At 39.1% G+C, this 19092-nt stretch overlaps 1 protein-coding gene across 1 annotated transcript in view; it reads right to left on the bottom strand.

Moving 5' to 3' along the window:
* Positions 1-13866, bottom strand: part of UNC79 (unc-79 homolog, NALCN channel complex subunit) — a gene marked incomplete at both ends in the record, with an annotated part of 255665 nt that extends 241799 nt beyond the window's left edge. Inside the window, one exon of the mRNA XM_079699486.1 lies at positions 13662-13866. The remainder of the gene's footprint in view (positions 1-13661) is intronic.
* Between the last annotated feature and the right edge of the window lie 5226 nt (positions 13867-19092).

The raw sequence follows: 19092 nt of genomic DNA, 5'->3' as shown, positions 1-19092 counted from the left end.
CATGCCGCGGAGTGGCTAGGCCCGTGAGCCATGGCCGCTGAGCCTGCGCGTCCGGAGCCTGTGCTCCACAACGGGAGAGGCCACAACAGTGAGAGGCCCGCATACCGCAAAAAAAAAAAAAAAAAAAAAAGAAAAGAAAAGAAAACACAAAGGTAAGCCACAGAGCAAAAGCGAAATTTTTCAGAACAAAGGCCTTCTATTCAGAATACAGAAAGAACTCTTACAACTCGATAAGAAGACAACCAAAAAAAACCTAATAAAAATGGACAAAACATTGGAACAAACATTTCCCAAAAGATATACATATGGCCAATAAGCACATGAAAATATGTTCAACACTGCTAGTCCTCAGAGAAATGCTAATTAAAACCACAATGAAATACAGCTACACACACACTAGGATGACTAAGGTTAAAAAGACTGTCAAGGTACTCAGGAACCTAGTGACAGGGCAGGAATAAAGACACAGATGCAGAGAACGGACTTAAGGACACAGGGGGGAAGGTGAGACAGGGACATAATGAGAGAGTAGCACTGACATATATACACTACCAAATGTAAAATAGCTAGTGGTAAGCTGCGGCATAGCACAGGGAGATCAGCTCGGTGCTTTATGTCCCCCAGAGGGTGGGATAGGGAGTGTGGGAGGGAGGCTCAAGAGGGGGGGGATATGGGGAATATATGTATACAGATAGCTGATTCACTTTGCTGTGAAGCAGAAACTAGTAAATGTTATAAAGCAAAAAAAAAAAAAAAAAGATTTATAATAACAGAAGATCAGAAACAACTCAAATGCGAACAGTACAGGACTGGTGAAATAAACCATGCAGCCTCTGAAGAGAATTACAGCTGACATGGAAAGAGCGCTGAAACTAATAATAATAGCGATAAAAGGTAATAAGTATATAGCACTTACTATGTACCAGGCACTGTTCTAAGGTCTTTATGTGTAGGTGCTCTTCCTGTACCCAGGTGAAGAGTAAAGAACAGATGAAGGAAGAATCTTCCAGGTAAAGGAGATTGCATATTTGAAGGTCCAGGGGCAAGACAGGACTTGCAATATTTTTAAAATTCATATTATACACACACACACACACACTTATACAATATACAGTACAATAGAAGTATATAGTGTGAGTGGAAGAAAGACCAGAGATGAGGCTAGAGACTTAAGATGGAACCGTTAGGAGGATGTAGTGTGATTGGGGCCCTGGGACCAGTTAGGAGGTTGTTAAAAAAAAAAAAAAAAAAAGACTGTCAATACCAAGTGTTGGTGAGGATGAGATATGGAGCAGCTGCATTGCTGGTGGAAATGCAAAACGTTACAGCCACTTTGAAAAACAATATGGCAATACTTTATAACACTAAATACCATATTGTCAAGCAATTCCATTCCTTGGTATTCACCCTAGAGAAATAAAAACATATGTCCCGATGAAAACAGGTATGCAGATATTTTAGCAGCATTATTCATAATGGCCAAAAACTAGAAACAACCCAAATAATATATACAAACCATGGAACACTACAGAGCAATAAAAAGAAACAAAATATTAATACATGCAACAACATGAATGAATCTCAAAAACATTATGCTAAACAAAAGAAGTCAATTAGAAAGACTATGTACTGAATGATTCCATTTATATAAAATTCTAGAAAAGGCAAACTATAGTGATGGAAAGCAGATCAATGTCTGCCTGGGGCTGGGGGTCCAGGAAGGAGATCAAGAGCAAAGGGGCACAAGGAATCTTCTTAAGGTAAGAGAACTGTTTCATATACTGGTTAAGGTGGTGGTTACATGATTCTATCTGCTTTGCAAAAGTCATTAAACTGTGCTTTGAAAATGGGTGAATTTTATTATATGTAACTATTTCCACAATAAACAAAAAGAGGACAAAGTAACATGCATTCCAATATGTAGGTATTTGGGCATGTCTACACTAGAAGACAGAATGATGTAGTCAGATGCTTGTACTTACTTATAAGGAATAAGTTTGGATTTATGAGAAATAAGGTAATATTCAACTGAATAGTGTCAATTTTATTTATATTTGACATTTCAAGTTAAGAGCTAAATAAATATATATACATGTGGAATCACCATGAATAGGCTAGTTCATATAAAGACTAATAAAGATATACTGCACAGGTAACTCTTTTAAAAACTCAAAAGAGGGGGTTTCCCTGGTGGTGCAGTGGTTAAGAATCCACCTGCCAATTCAGGGGACATGGGTTTGAGCCCTGGTCTGGGAAGATCCCACATGCCGCGGGGCAACTAAGCCCACGCACCACAACTACTGAGCCTGTGCTCTAGAGCCCGCGAGCCACAACTATTAAAGCCCACACGCCTAGAGCCTGTGCTCTGCAACAAGAGAAGCCCCCACAATGAGAAGCCCACACACTACAACAAAGAGTAGCCCCTGCTCACCACAACTAGAGAAAGCCCGCACACAACAACAACAAAGACCCAACTCAGCCAAAAATAAATAAATAAATCCATTAATTAATTTAAAAAAAACTCAAAAGAAATACAGAGAGAGATTTTAAAAACATTCAATAGAAAGTGATCCATAAGGAAGATAAGCAAAAAAGACCCAACGTACATATGATAGGGATCTCAAGGAAGAATGTCAAATGATATACCAAAATAAATATTAAATTATACTCTATAATTTCAGAACACTTTCCTAAAATTAAAAAAAAAATCTTGAATTTATACATTGAAAGGATACACCACAATCACTTCAGCGTGACCAACGCTGAATCATATTACAGTGAAAATTACTTTAAAAAGAAAATAAAACATCATTTGGGCAACTAGGCAAAAAGGCTAAGACACTAATAAGGGAAAGAAAATAAGATTGTCCCCTGACTTTTCAATCAATTCCTAATACCCAAAGAACATGGTGTAACAAATTTAAGACACTCAAGGAAGGGAAATATGAATCAAGGATTTTACATGTACCCAAACTGGCCTCCAAGTAAAAAGCTGCAAACAAACTATTATAAACTTGCCAAACTCAAGGTACACTGATCCTGTGAGCCCTTCCAAAAGAATCTCTCAGAAAAGAACACTCAGACAACCAAAAAGACTGAGACAGTGATATAAGAATCATTGGTGAGGGCTTCCCTGGTGGCGCAGTGGTTGAGAGTCCACCTGCCAATGCAGGGGACACGGGTTCGTGCCCCAGTCCGGGAAGATCCCATGTGCCACGGAGCGGCTGGGCCCACGAGCCATGGCTGCTGGGCCTGCACGTCCGGAGCCTGTGCTCTGCAACGGGAGAGGTCACAACAGTGAGAGGCCCGTGTACCGCAAAAAAAAAAAAAAAAAAAAGAATAATTGGTGAGCACTAAATATAAATATTCCTATAGGACAAAGATAACCCATGGTCATAAAAGAGAGAATATAGCAGACAAGTATAATTATCAAAACTTGGGGTCAGGGGAATAAGGAGTGCATATGGATATGACTGTTCATTAAACGTTAAATGGAAATAATAGGATATTACTTTAGATCAGATACTGGGATAGAAGGAGCAAGGGAGAAGAGGTTACAAGCTAACTTCAATATTTTTCAACGTAGGGAACCAGTAAGTCCAAAAAAAAAAAAAGTGGACTAATGGTATTATATAAAGGTATTAGTATAAAGTTAACCAACAGAACGAACAAGCAGGTAAAACCAACTGCATAATGAAAAAAACGTAGATACAAAAGACAAAAAAAAGAAAGTATGATAGAACTGAGGCCAAACATATTAATCATATCAATAGATGTAAATGGGCTTAACTCACCTATTGAAAGAAAAGGATTTTCAGATTGGCTAATAAATCAAAACCCAACACTATGCAGAATACAAGAGACACACCAAAAACAAAAAGATTCAAAAGAGTTAAAAATAAAAGGATGGAGAAAGACATATCAGGCAAACACAAAAAGAAAACAGGAGTCTTAATCTTGATATCTGACAAGGTGGAATTAAGACCAAAAAGCATTACAATATATTAAAAAGGCCAATTCATAATGGTTAAGGCTACAATTCACAATGAGGATATTACAGTTATTAATATTTATGAACCCAATAACACAGCAATAACTTTAATTAAGCTGAAACCTACAAGAGATGCAACTAGAAATAGACAAAAACACACTAACAATAGGAGATTTAACATACCTCTCAAAATCCAAGATTAAGCAGACTAAAAATTAATAAGGGTATAGAAGACTAAAACAACATAAATCAGGTGGATCTTTTAGATCTATATCAAACTTTGAACACCAATAATAGAGATTACAATTATTTTTCAAGTACACATGGAACATTCATAAAAACTGACCTAATCTTATACCAGAGAAAAGCTCAATAATTTCCAAAGAATAGAAATAATGCAAATATCATCCTCAGACTATAATGCAGTAAAACTCAAAATCAATAACAAAATAAAAAGATGTTAACTAGACTTGTGATCTTTTGCAATATACACAAATATTGAATTATGTGCACATCTTAAACTAATGTTATATTTTAATTATACCTCAACTTAAAAAGAAATAAAAACGCACACACAAGATAACAAAATAAACAAAAATGCCCTTCCACGTAGAAATTCACAAGCACACATTTAAACAACACTTGAGTCAAAGGCAAAATACAAAATTAAATTGCAGAACTTGGTGAAAATGATAATGAAAACCTGACATTATCAGAATCTGTAGCCTATAGCTAAAGGAAGTGTCAAATAAAATATATTGCATGAAATGCCTGATCAAAAATATTAAAATAAAAAAACACCCGACTCAAGAAGCTAGAAAAAAAACACCAAAGTTTAAAAAAACGATGTCTGGGACTTCCTGGTGGTCCAGTGGTTAAGACTCCAGGCTTCCACTGCAGGGAGCATGGGTTCGGTCCCTGGTCGGGGAAGTTCTTCATACTGTGCAGTGCAGCCAAAAAAGAAAAGAAAAGATGTCTTGGGAAAAGGGAATTAATAATAAAAGTAGAAATTAATTTACAAACAAAAAAAAACAGTGGAATAAATAAATCTAAAACTGGTTCCTTAGAAAAGAAATTAATAAAACAGACAAACCACTAACTAGATCAGGAAAAAAGGGGATAGGGATGGGGAGAGAAAACACAAGTACACAACATTAAATGTATAACATTAGAAATGACAAGGAGAAAATAAACATCAAAACAGGGGAAATCTTAAATTTTCTAAAAGACTCTTCTGCATAATTCTATGCAAATAAATTTGAAAACTTGGATGAAATGAAAAAAAATTTAGAGAAATAAAACTTACCAAAATTGACCCCAGTAGAAACAGAAAGTCTAAATAGAACAAGGGTCATAGAGGAAATAAAGGAAGAAGTTAAAAAGTTCCACTACAGAAAAGCATCAGGCCAAATGATTTCACAGGGGAACCCTAACAAACTTTTAAAGATCAGAAAACCTCAATGTTACTTTAATTATTCCAGAGAATAGAAAAAGAAGGAAGTCTTCCAAACTCATTTTATGTAGTCAGTATAACATTGTTCCCAGAACCTGACTAGAATTACTCCCCACCCCCCCAAAATGGACCAATCTAACTTGTGAATATCACTGCAAATATTATTAAATAAAACATAAAATCCAATCCAGCATATTAATAAAGTTAAGAGAAGAAGTCATATGGTCTCCATAAATACAGAAAATAAACTTGACAAAATTCAACATCATTCAAGTTTTTTTGTTTTTTGTTTTGCTGTGCGTGGGCCTCTCACTGTTGTGGCCTCTCCCGTTGCGGAGCACAGACTCCAGACGCGCAGGCTCAGCGGCCTTGGCTCACGGGCCCAGCCGCTCCGCGGGATGTGGGATCTTCCCGGACCGGGGCACGAACCCGCGTCCCCTGCATCGGCAGACGGACTCTCAACCACTGCGCCACCAGGGAAGCGAAGCCCTCAAGTTTTTTTTAACTCAATAAAATAAGAATTGATGGACACTTCCTTAGTATATTACCTCAGCCCCCCCCCAAATCTTACTTAATAGAAAAATACTAGAGGCTTTGCTACTAAAATTCAAAACCACACAAGAATACGCTCTATGCTATATTTAACATTGTGTTGGAAATATTTGCCAAAGCAATTTAAAAAGAGAAGGTAATTAGAGATGTAAGAATTGGATAGAAAAGAATAAAATTATTTTTTATTTGCAGATTGTATAATTATATATGTTGAAAACCCAAAGAATAGATGGAAAAGCAATTACAAAAAGAAAATAATTTGGTAAAGTAAGGTTACAAAATAGGCATACAAAAATCAATAGCCTTTGTGTATAATAATAAAAATATAGAAGAAAAGACAAACCTCAATTATGATAGGAAAAAAAGGATTTCAAAAAACATTAAGCAGGGGCTTCCCTGGTGGCACAGTGGTTAAGAATCTGCCTTTCAATGGAGGGGACACGGGTTTGAGCCCTGGTCTGGGAAGATCCCACATGCCGCGGAGCAACTAAGCCTGTGCACCACAACTACTGAGCCTGCCCTCTAGAGCCCGTGGGCCACAACTACTGAGCCCATGTGCCACAACTACTGAAGCCCGTGCACCTAGAGCCTGTACTCAACAACAAGAGAGGCCACCGCAATGAGAAGCCTGCGCACTGCAACGAGGAGTGGCCCCTGCCCACCGCAACCAGAGAAAAGCCCGCGTGCAGCAACGAAGACCCAATGCAGCCAAAAATAAAATAAATTTTAAAAAAATTTTTAAATGTAATGTAAAAGTAAAGTGCCTTGAAATTAAGTCATGCTATCATCCAACATTAGTGAGCAGTTACTCTACGTATATGGTATATAGTCTAACATCTAGGAAGAGCTCACCCAACTCCCAAAGAGATGGAGCTCTAACATGGGTCAAAGGTGATAGGAAGTTATTTAAAGATAGGAAGTGTTTTAAAGAAGAGAATGATAAAAATAACACGATAGCCTCTGTATTTTAGATGGATCACTAAGGGGACTACGTGAGGATAGATTTGATGGGGACAAAAGCAGACACAGGGAGATAAATTAAAAGGCTGTTATAATAAAGAAATGATAAATTCCATAATTAGGATGGTGATGATAAGAATAAAGAGGACGTGAGGTACCTGAGGAATATTTAAGACATAAAACCAGAGATTCAAGTACATATAACTCTGACATGATAAATTGGTTATATGATTAGGAGTTATCTATTTTCACTTCTGAGGTAAATTCATTTCTTCTTAAAATATCATTTTATATATATATATATAAATGTATAGGTATATAAACACACATGTGCATATATATACATAAGTACCTATGTACACACACACATATCCTTTAAGTTTTGTCCTAGCGTCAGACCAAGCTTCTAAGACCAATGAAGATGAAATACACTCTGAAATGCTGAATATCCCTCCAATTTTAATCCCACATCAAATAGTAAGTGAGACTCACACGATAAACTATATACTGTTTAGAAGCATTGTCCTTTCAAGAAATGTCCAGAAGGAGAGAAAAACAAGACAGAAATAGAACGTATGGGTTGAAAAAAGCTAAATATTCTAAATGAAATGATTGAGATTTCCACACTACAGGAAGCGAGCTTGTTGATAAGTATACATTTTTGCTTAATGTAGTTTTTTTATGCAATAAACATTTCATTTCTAAGCCAATGTATGTGTTCATTTATGCAGAGCTACCCATATCTTTTCAGAATATGAGAAACAAGTGCATGTGAATTTCCAACATAATAATACTGCAAAATGAAAATCCCAATTTAAAGCCTATTTATTGGTTGAGTAATCAATACAGAAAACTTGCACAGGTATACTACCAAAGGATCCAAGTCAACTTACAGCATGAAGAGTCCCTGACTTCAGATGTATTGTCACTTTATCTTAAAAGAAAAAAGAAGCTGGCTGCGTGCTAAGATTGTCTACCAATTAAGAATCATGATTATTATGCTGAATATATTAAGAGAAAATTTTAACTAAGAGAAAGAACCAAAAATATAATGAACATTCAGGAAAAGTGTAAATTGTTATATAAATACTATAAAATTTGATTTAGCAAATATGTTTTAAGTACTTTTGACAACTATATTTTTATTTACCTGTAAATCCATTTGAAAAGCATGTGAACATTGTATATAGTACAGAACTTCACATTAATGAAAATATGAAATCTTCAGGTGAATGATATCCAAAACGTAATTATGTAATCCTTCCTTATGAAAGACATTTACTTCACCTTCATTCATTTTTACTTATTCAAGAAACATTTTTTGTGCAAACACTGCCCTAGACAATGATTTGCATGCTGAAGACACAGAGATGAACATAATACCGTCTACACACAAATTAGGGCAACTAACAAGAAGACTAATTATTGCAATACAGTGTGAGCAAACGAGTATGGAATACAGGGGAAGAGTGACTATCACGCAGGGCTTCCAAGCTCAATAATGAACAATAAGTAAGCATTAGGAAGGCAAAGAAAAGGGCCGAAAGAGAAAGAAAGCATATCAGGCAAAAAGAACATCGTGCACTGGAAGAACTGGAAAAAAATAGTCCAATGTAACTAGATCAAGGAGTTAGTGCAGGGATTTAGTTGGATGGGCAAGAATCATTAGGGCTTAAATAGTAATGGTAGAGAGTAGGAGAAGTTTAGGAAGACTCCCAATTTTTTGACTTAGGTGAATGGGTGGATAGATCATGCAGCCATTCACAAAAATAAGTATTATAAAAAAGAAGTACAAGTTTGGGAGAGAAGACAATGAGTTTGGGTTTGAGTTGCCTATAGGACGCTTCGATAGGTATAGAGGCCATAGTTCAAGAAACACGTTTAGACTAGAAAATTGAATTTGGGTGTCATCCACATAGAGGTGATAGTTAATACCCCAAGAGTGAATGAGAGAAAGAGTCTGTGGGATTTTTTTTAAAAAAGAGATAACTAATGACAGAATCCTGTTTTTAAAGATAGGGAGAAGAAAGGTAGCCCTAAGAAAAAAATCTGAGTAGGAACAGCCAGCAAAGAAAGAAGAAAAGGAGAGTATAAATAAGGAATAGAAAAGCTAGTGTCAAATCATGCAGAGAAATCAGAGCTAAAAACCTGGTGTTCTTTTTGCTACCACAAATATGGTTAATAGGTACACTCTAATTTTTACACATGTGAATAAAGCTAGAGTTCCGTCTATAAGAAGTCAGCAATGTTGTTGTGCAAAGATTTCTAAATGACTACAGGTTGCAATGTTATTCAAAGGAGAAGTGCTTTTATATTTTAGTCACATTACCAAATAATGTACATAAAAATAAATAAAACTACCTATTGATTTCTCTAAGTATGACCCTTAAATATGTAGGGGATAGGAGCAAGTTCAACTTCAAATCATACTGCTAATTAGCTATACTCTTAAAACTGTTTGTTTTGATGTAATCAAAAGCTTTTTAGTTATTGAGATAAAGATGTTGAGAAGGGTAAATACATTAAAAATGGCACACGTTCATATTTCTATAATTAGCTATACTGAGTTTATACTCCAAATATCAGCAGGTTAATTTCCAAATTTGACAAACATTTTGATGGATATTTATATGAGTGATTTATGTTAACCAGATGCTACACTGTCATCATAATACAAAAGGTGATGGATAGGCAGTTCATGCCCTAGAAATGTTCTGTTCAGGTGATCAGCCAGTTCCCTGCTAGATATATCAAGTCAAGGAATTGCCATGCAGGGATCCACTCCCACCCAAATGGGTTAGGTTGATTGTTGTAGAAGAGACTTGGAGACAAGCAAAGGAGAAAAAAAAATAGCCCAAGAGCCCATGTCCCATTTAAACAATGGCTACTTTTTTTTTTCTGCTCCACTCTGGGCTGGTGGGGGAGGGGAGTGGGGGGACTAGATCCAAACTTTATTAATATCCTTATTTTAGCAGTAAGTGCGAGGTTTTATACTTGATGATAATGATAATAATAATAAGAGCTAACTTATTTATTAACTCCTCTATATGCCAGGATGCTGTGCTATGCACTTTTCATGGATCACCTCATTTAATCTTCAGAACTATGACTATCCCCATTTTACAAACAATGCAGTTGAGGTTTAGAGAGGTCAAGTTAACTTGTCCAAGGGCACAGAGAATGCAAGAAGCAGAGCCAGGACTTAAACCCAAGCAGCAGTCTGATTCTAGAACCCTGACTCTTAACTTCTGCTGTTATCAAAAGCAAGCTTCTTTTGAAAGAGCACACCCAAAGTACCCCAGATTGGTCCATTTTAACTCTTAAAAGACAGGGAAAACTGGGGGGCGGGGGGTAGATTCCTCTTTCCCCTCTTTGGAATCCCAAATGAAAGAACTATAAATTCTTATTTTTATCATTCTATATCAGCTACATAAACATTTTCACTACAGTGAACTTTGACTTTAAGAAAAAGAAGCATTTCAAGGAAAAAACCTGTAACTCTTGTGCAATCGCCTGAGAAATTGCTAGGAAGCTTTCACCTCCTGTGATGATGTTCTGCACAAAGCACAGGAAACTGACTGAACCTATAAAACAAGCTCCAAAGTATATCTTAACTATACCTACACTCTCTTTCATCATTATCACTTATTTTATTAAAGAAAATGCTACTACCTAAAAATAAGATCATCTGTCACATAACTGGGATACGTTACATGTCAAAGGTTAAGTCACGTAATTTGTTTGGTTGAAATGCAATACTTCCTCTTGCTGGCTCAACCAAACTATGTCCACTTCCTGTACCAAAGAGACCTGTACCTACATCAAGAGGCCTCAGGAAGAGAGTAACAGAAATATTATTTTGACACTGCATTAAGCCTCCATCTCCCCGTTGGTCCTTAGGCAAACGGTACTATGCACACTCCTCCTGAATGCAGAAAAGAAATGAACTCTCTCGTTCTCTCATGTTCTGGTGGTCTTCACATCCAGTAGAAGAGAAAAATCTCACAGCCCTCCCTTCTCTTTCTCCTTCCTCCTAGCCGTACTCTGTCTACAGAGTCCAAGAATCACAGATCTGCAACTTCACTTTATTAAAAAGTATTCACCCTTCATAAACAGTAACCATGCAGTCTTTCATGTATTTGCTCTATTTTTGGGTATATGATGTGCACTGGAGTGTCAACTCATCCATGTTAGTGCAGGTCAAAGAGAGAGAGAAACGAGATTCTTCACTTCCCTCCACCCTGGATAAAGACACCGAAAAACACCCAAAGCACCTTATTCTTTTCACAGCCTACTCCCGTGTTACCTCCTTTGCCCTCCAAAATGCTAACGGCTAAACAAAGATAGCTGCTACTCCTACTCCTTACTTTACAGATGGAAACTCTGAGGCACAAAACTATTAAGTTAATTGCCCAGTTAATTGTCTCACAGTTAATCAGAAGGACATGAAAAACTCAAATCCATATGTCCTAGCTTCAAATATGGCATCCTTTCCATCTACAGATAAAAAAACAAAACAAAACCTGTTTTACAAAAAATCTAAACTACCTACTAAACTACACACTGTGTGCACTACACGACCAAGTCCACAGATAGATTTTATCCATCTTGGCACTAACTGCCCAGGAAAGAGACAAGACAAAGCATCCAGTGCATCTCAAAATATAACAAGGAAGAGGACAGTAATACTCACTGGCTTTAACCTGGTATTTCTTACATAATATGTAACTGTAAAAGCAAATGACAGGTAGTGGTTTTTTTAACAACTGTACTAAAATAAAACCTTTAAGGGTGTGTTATCCTCAAGTTCTGCACCGATTCCAACTATGTTACCATTACTCAAAATGTAATGCATAATTTTTTCAAAAGCCCTTGTAGAAGCCAAATTTATCTTTGAAGGTTAGATTTAACTAAAACAGGCCCAAAAAATCACAAAAGAACTTCTAATGATTTAGAAGAGATGGACTAAGAAGTGGGAAATGATTGTCAATATCATAACTATCATTTATTGAGTCCTTGCTATATGCTGGACTCACTACTCAACATTTTATGTATATTCTCTCACCTATAATCACAACCACCCCACTGGCATTATTACCCCAGGTCTACAGATGAGGAAATAAAGTTCATAGAAGTCAATTATTTTGCCCAAGGTCAAACAGTAAACGGCAGAACTAGGATTCAAACTCAGATGTTCCAGATTCCAAAAAAAAAGAAAAAATTTATGTAGAGGTACAAGCACTGGATGTAGGTGCTCATAAAGGATCTCTAATGAGGCATCAATCTGGGAATTCTATGAGTCTTCAGTTCATTTAATCTACCTGGTGAATACGTGACATACTGCATTTTAACAAATACAAGCTACTGCCCCCCAAAAATGAGATTACTGTTTTTTGGTGTCTCACAAAATGGCTTTAATAGCCACTCCAAAGAAGAATTAAAAAGACTTTCAAGCAGTGACAACATAACTGTGTGCTGCTCTGAAAGAAACTAGAGTCAATGCGTTGAATAGGTTTTGGTATACTTGTCAAAAATTCAAACTCATTGCTTAATAAAAAACACCTTTTATTTACAGAAGTTTAAGTTCCTGAATCCTTCAAGTGCACTCAGGAAAAGGTTTCATGTTAATCAACCTACCAAGTACATACCAAAGGCCTATTAATGCGCACTGCAATAAGAAATGCTATAGGGAGCCTATTAGAAACTTCCTCTGTCCACAAGGAGTTAGCAGCTTGTTTCCAACCAAACACACAGCCAATCATTCCTGGGACAACTAAAATCCTCCTGCTATTTTTTATAGTTTGTGTGAGCTGCCCTACAAAGGAAACCTCTCAGGAAAAATCATTAGATCATTTTTCCAGAGCCCCTTTCACTTTCTTGCAAGCACTAACTCTGGCTTTAATCTCTGGTTGTGATTAGTTTTAGCCTTAGGGCTGGTGTTATTGAGCTGATTTTCCTCACACTGAATCCAGAATTCAGACTCCAGAATCCTCCCTCCCCCTTCTCTGCCTTCTAGCCTCTCCAACCCAAAGTGGAAACTGCAGACTCGAACTCCCCTATGGCTCCAGCACCGAGAACTGGGCATGCTCAGAAGGCCCGGCAGGCTCGGGTGGCACTGACAGTTCCCCGCCCCTGATGTGCTGCTGCCCCCCTTCCCCCACTCCAACAAGAGATACCGAAATGTTTATCTGAAAGATACGAGGCCTCTTCTTCCCGAAAATGACCCCATTTTAATTTCGTTTCGTAGGGTCTTTCGGTCTTGCCAAACCCCGCCACCAGCCGAGGAAGCCCGCATAATTTTTCAGCACCGGGGACAGCGCCGCGTTCCCATTAACGTCCGCCCTCCCCCCACCTTCTCTTCCCCCCACCTTCTCTTCCCCCCACCACGCCCCACCCCCCCAACTTCAGCCCCCACCCCCGCACCAGCACGAGGCCAAGGTCTCCCAGCAGCCGCAAACGCTGCAGCTGCAATAGCTCCCAGCCGGAGGCCGGGCCGGAACGCCGGGCCGGCTGCTACTTACACTGCTCCGCTTTGGTGGACATGGTGCTGTCCAGATGCAAAGGCTTTGCCCCAAAATCTGTGTCGTGTGAGCTCCCTCGCTCCGCCAGCGATGTTGCGAGGAAAAGAGCGCATACCCCCCACCCCCACCCCCTCGCTTTCCCCCTCCCTTAGGCCCGTGTCGCTACCATTCGGACAAAACGCACATCAAATTGCAGAATTCGGTCCCGGAAGGTTAGGAAATCGCCCCCGGAGAAATGGGTGGGATTTAATAGGCGGCCAAAGGCTTCCTGTCCGTCCCCTCCTGGAGCTGCCCGCGTTGATGTGGGCGGGGAGACCGAAAGGAGGGAGCAAGCTGCGGCTCCTGGTGAAATGGGAGAATGGGCTCGACCGGGGGAGGAGGATTTCCATTCATAAGGCGCACGGAGGGGACGGGTGTTTCCCAGAGAAAAGCCTCTTAAAGTGCCGGAGTCCCCGACCATTTGGATCTCCCATTGGCGTTCTCCGGGCCTGTAAATCCTGCTCCGGGAGCAGCCCCGGTGTCTCAGCGGGGTGACCGGAGAGGGACACAGGTGCGTCCCACGCCTGGTCTCAGCCTCCGTGCGGAAGGAGGGGGAGGCGGATCAGGGGCGGGCTGGAGAGAGCCGGGGCCGGAGGGCGGCGAGGATGCTCCTGAGGACCGCGAGGAAGGAAATGCAGAAGTAACCCTCAGCATGGCTTCCCGGCGTGCTGCGGTCCGTGCCCTCTGTCCCCCCTCTCTGATGGGCTCTCCTGCTGATGATCAGGATGGGAGGTCCCAAGGCCAGGGGGCTGTGAGAAGACTTCAGAAGTCGAGTCTAGGGAAGGAGGAGATTTCCACGGATGGTGAAGCTGGAAGAGCCACAGAAAAGGAAAATGCAAGATTGGAAACAGGAGGAACCTAGGTGGGCTCCCATGCAATCACCCAGGAGGGAGACAGGCACGTTGGGAAGCCCCTCTGCTGGGAAACCAAATGAAGCCAGTAGAAAAAGAAGGCGATGGAAACACACCTCAAGCATATTAATAGAAAAATACTTAAAGAATCAAGTAGTGGAAAGACATTCTGAGCCCGGACTTGGAGTCAGGAAGAATCAGATTCAAGACTCAGTTCTACCACTTATTCATTCTAGGACAATCCTAATTTCCCTAAGCCTCAATTTCTGTAAAATGGGAACAATAAAACCTGCCCTGTCACCTAAAGAGTTAGTGGGTGGATCAAATGATATAATGGATGTGAAAGTCCTTTTAAAATTCAAGTACTGTGCAAGTGTCAACCATTATGACCATTCTTAATTCAAATAATTTAAATAGCTGGTGAAAGCTGAGGAGCAATGATCAAAGCAGGCTAATTTAGCAAAAAGCTTTGGGAACAGAACTGAAAGAGGTGACCAATTATTTTTAATACTGATAACTGGGCTTCCCTGGTGGCGCAGTGGATGGGAGTCCGCCTGCCGATGCAGGGGACACGGGTTCGTGCCCCGGTCTGGGAGGATCCCACATGACGCGGAGTGGCTGGGCCCCTGAGCCATGGCCCCTGAGCCATGGCCGCTGAGCCTGCGCGTCCGGAGCATGTGCTCCGCAACGGGAGAGACCAGAGCAGTGAGAGGCCCGCGTACCACAAAAAAAAAAAAAAAGAAAGAAAATACTGATAACTGTGGTGACTAAATCTATGTTTTTCCACCTCAACAACAACAACAAAAATCCTTAGTTTAGGTAAAAGAATGTTAAATTATATATGATATGGACAAAATATGCAAAAGAAATCTTTGACAATTAAGGAAAAAAATAAAGATCATGGCACCAGCAGATATGGTGTCTGGTGAGGACCCGCTTCCTGGTTCATAACTGGTGTCAGAATTTCTGACATGACCTCACATGGCAGAAGGGGCGAGTGAGCTCTGTGGGGCCTCTTTTATAAAGTCACTAGTCCCACTCCACCTCCTGAAAGCCCACGTCCTGATACCATCACCTCGGGGACTAGGATTTCAACATATGATTTTGGGGGGGACAGAAACGTTCAGCCCATGGCCATGTCTGTCTGCAATCTCTATCCTCAGGCTAGGGTCCTGGGTGGGTAATATTCCATGGGTTCTACTTTCTCTGCCTGGGCTGAGAACACTCCCTCTATTTCTTGAAAACCTCTAACCTTGTAGCATTCAAATTTCCTTTTCAATGAAAAGCTCTTCCCTCGACAACCTTTAGTCATTCAGTAAACACTTTTTGGGCTTTGAATACAATCTTCACAGTGACAGCTCCCTAAGTTTACCTCCAGCCCCAACTTTTCCCTGCATTCCAGACTTGGTCCCCTACTGTCTACTCAACATCTGCTATTGTGTGTCTAATGGGCACTTCAAACCACGTGTGGCCCGAACTAACTCCTGGTCTGACCGAAGCCTACTTAATGTCTCACATGGCTCATTGTATAGAATCCTCACTAGTCCCCCCTCATGATTTTCAATACAGTTTCCTGAGTAGTCCTATTAAAATCTAAGACAGAACATCCTTCTTCTCGGCACAGAGCCCTGCAGGTGCTTTCCATCCCATTCAGAGTAAAAGCCAAAGTCCTTATAATGGAGAACAAACCCTGAATGGTCCTCCCGTCATCCTCTCTGACCCCATCTTATCCCACTCCCTTGGCCCCAGTGACCCTGAGCCTGCTCCTTGGAAACTGCAGGATCACTCTCATCTCAAGATCTTGGTCCTCGCTATTGCCTCTGCCTAAATGCTACTCCCCCTGTAAGCTGGCCTCATGTAAAAACTGTGCCCAGCGATCATCCCTTGGGGGAATTTTAATTTGAAGCTAAGATCATTGGGTTTTGGGGAGCAATTAAAATGATGATTCTAAAACTGTTTTATTTAGCCTTGAATAAAATTAAATTTCCAATCAAGCCAGACATTTTTAATAGCAACTTAAGAAAAAGGGAAATTTTGAACTGTGAATGCAAGTACTTCAAAATACAAAGCATTGAGACAGCTGTTATATTTAGTTATCTAAATAAAGGTGAAAACTTTTGGATGTCTGTAAAAAAAAAAAGAATAAATATCAAGGAAAGTTGTTTCTGAGTAACCCAAAATAGTCTATGGACAACAAAGAAGCTGCCCATTATGATACACACAGTGGCCAAGTTTCATGATATTGGTGAAAATGTTCATAAAATGTTAGTGACTTGGCTCTTTAGAATGTACACACAACTGGACTGTGTCACCTCAGTGATTGCCAGGTTGGTCTGGCTAATCAAGCCAATCATCCTATACTATTGTTCATTCCTAAAAACACATCCCAAAGAGAAGTTCCAAGCTTCAAAGATAAATGATGATGTAAAGAATGATGCTGAAGAGTTAATTTCAAGTAAAAAATTGGAATCATTCTGAAAGAAAATGTGAATATAATATAAATTTCTGAGAAGATGACAAACGTTCTGTGTGAACAAAAGAAAGCTCAGTGATTTATTCAGAAATTTCCGGGAGGCTTGAGGCTTTGATAAAGAAAATAATAATTGAATTTTTTTTATGTGGTATCTTGGATAACCCAGAAACAAAGTAACAAAGTACATTACTCCCTCTTGGCCTGTTTTACTAACCCTGCTGTTTATCATCAATTAAACCTTCTACTGTCTCATTGAGAGAGTATAATATTATTATGGAATGGACTCAGGAGTTAGACAGCCTGGGTTTGAATTCCAGCTCTGCCTGGGTGTGACCTTGAACACGTTACTTCCCTATGTCTCAATTTCCTCACCTGCAAAATGCACATAACATAGCTATATCAAAGGTTGTTGTCAGGATTAAATGGATGCACATAAATAATCTAGAACAGACAAAACTATAATTCAAAAAGATACATGCACCCCTATGTTCATAGCAGCACTATTTACAATAGTCAAGACATGGAAACAACCTAAATGTCCATCGACAGAGGAATGGATAAAGAAGATGTGGTATATATATGTGCAATGGACTATTACTCAGCCATTAAAGAGAACGAAATAATGCCATTTGCGGCAACATGGATGGACCCAGAGATTATCATACTAAGTGAAGTAAGTCAGAAAGAGAAAGACAAATACCATATGATATCACTTATATGTGGAACCTAAAATACGACACAAATGAACATATCTGCAAAACAAAAACAGACTCACAGATATAGAGAGCAGACTTGTGGTTGCTAAGTCGGGGGGCGGGGGGGAGAGGGAAGGATTGGGGGTTTGGGATTAGCAGATGCAGATTATTATGCATAGGATGGATAAACAACAAGGTCCTACTGTACAGCATAGGGAACTATATTCAGCATCCTGTGATAAACTATAATGGAAAAGAATATAAAAAAGAATATATATATGTATAACTGAGTCACTGTACTATACAGCAGAAATTAAACACAACATTGTAAATCAACTATACTTCAATAAATGTTTTTTAAAAAGAATCTAGAACAATCCCTGGCACGTGTTAAATGACATACAAGAATCTAGAATAATCCCTGGAACATATGAGTGTTTGTTTTTGTTAGCATTACTGTCCAAGCCACTCAAATGCACTCATTCCATTAAGGTTTATGCTGACTATTTCAAACCATTCAAAGCCTGAAATCATCCATATTATTGATACCCTAATTATCAACCTAGGCTCTTACAACTTCAACCTCCTAACGTGTCCATTGGGCTAATTCACTAACGTGAACCATGTCCATTATCCAGTTTCTCCATTCCAACAGATGGCCTGACTTAACTACTTCAAAGTAACAAATAGGAACTCCCTCACCGTTCCTTCTCTGTCTCCATCGATCTTCATCAACCTTTCTTTCTTTTCTTCTATTTCAGAAGTAGTGCCTCTCTACATTGCCAAGTGAAGTGCCTCTAATTATAAATGCATCCATTAATTGCCCTTTCTTTCCAGCATTTTAAGTCTCTGTCTTTTCAATGGATTGTTCCATTCTGCTCACAAACATGAATAAATTTTCCACTCTGGAAAAGCTCTACTTGGCATCACACTGAATAAGTGATCCCCATTTCTCCACCAACTGTCTCCATTTCTTAAGCATTTCACCAATTATCATCTCCTTGCTGAAACAATTCTTGCAATAGTCACTAATAATTTCCTAATAGTCAATTCCAATTATCTCTTGGTGACTAATTCCACATTTTAAATATCTCCCTATCCATTTTTGAAACTCCCTCTTCCCTTAAGTTCAATGCTATAATGTTCCGAAAAATCTTCTCCAAACTTTTTGGTGTTTGTATTGTTTAAGGAAGTATTTTCAACGTAGAAATATAAAAAATAATGATGTCATAAACACTAATTTTGTCTCTACCCAGTGCCATCAGATCTTAATACTTTGTCATATTTACACTAGATACTTTACTTTTAAGAAATAAAACATTTTAGATTCATTAGAAGCCCCCAGAAAACTTACCTAATTGGTGGTTAACCAAACCTTCATATTTCTATACTATTTATTTATTCATTCAGCAAATACTTATTGAGTACCTATTATATGCCAAATAGTGTTCTAGGCATTGGGGATACTGTCGTGAACAAAGAAGACACAAATCTCTGCTTTCATGTCTTCTAGTGGGGAAGACAATCCGAAAAAATTTAAATAAGTAAAACATATAG

Source organism: Hyperoodon ampullatus (genome assembly GCF_949752795.1).
Source record: "Hyperoodon ampullatus genome assembly, chromosome: 3".
In the NCBI taxonomy this organism is placed as follows: domain Eukaryota; kingdom Metazoa; phylum Chordata; class Mammalia; order Artiodactyla; family Ziphiidae; genus Hyperoodon; species Hyperoodon ampullatus.
Note: the sequence above shows the minus strand (reverse complement) of the source record. Positions and strands in the feature narration are given on the sequence as shown.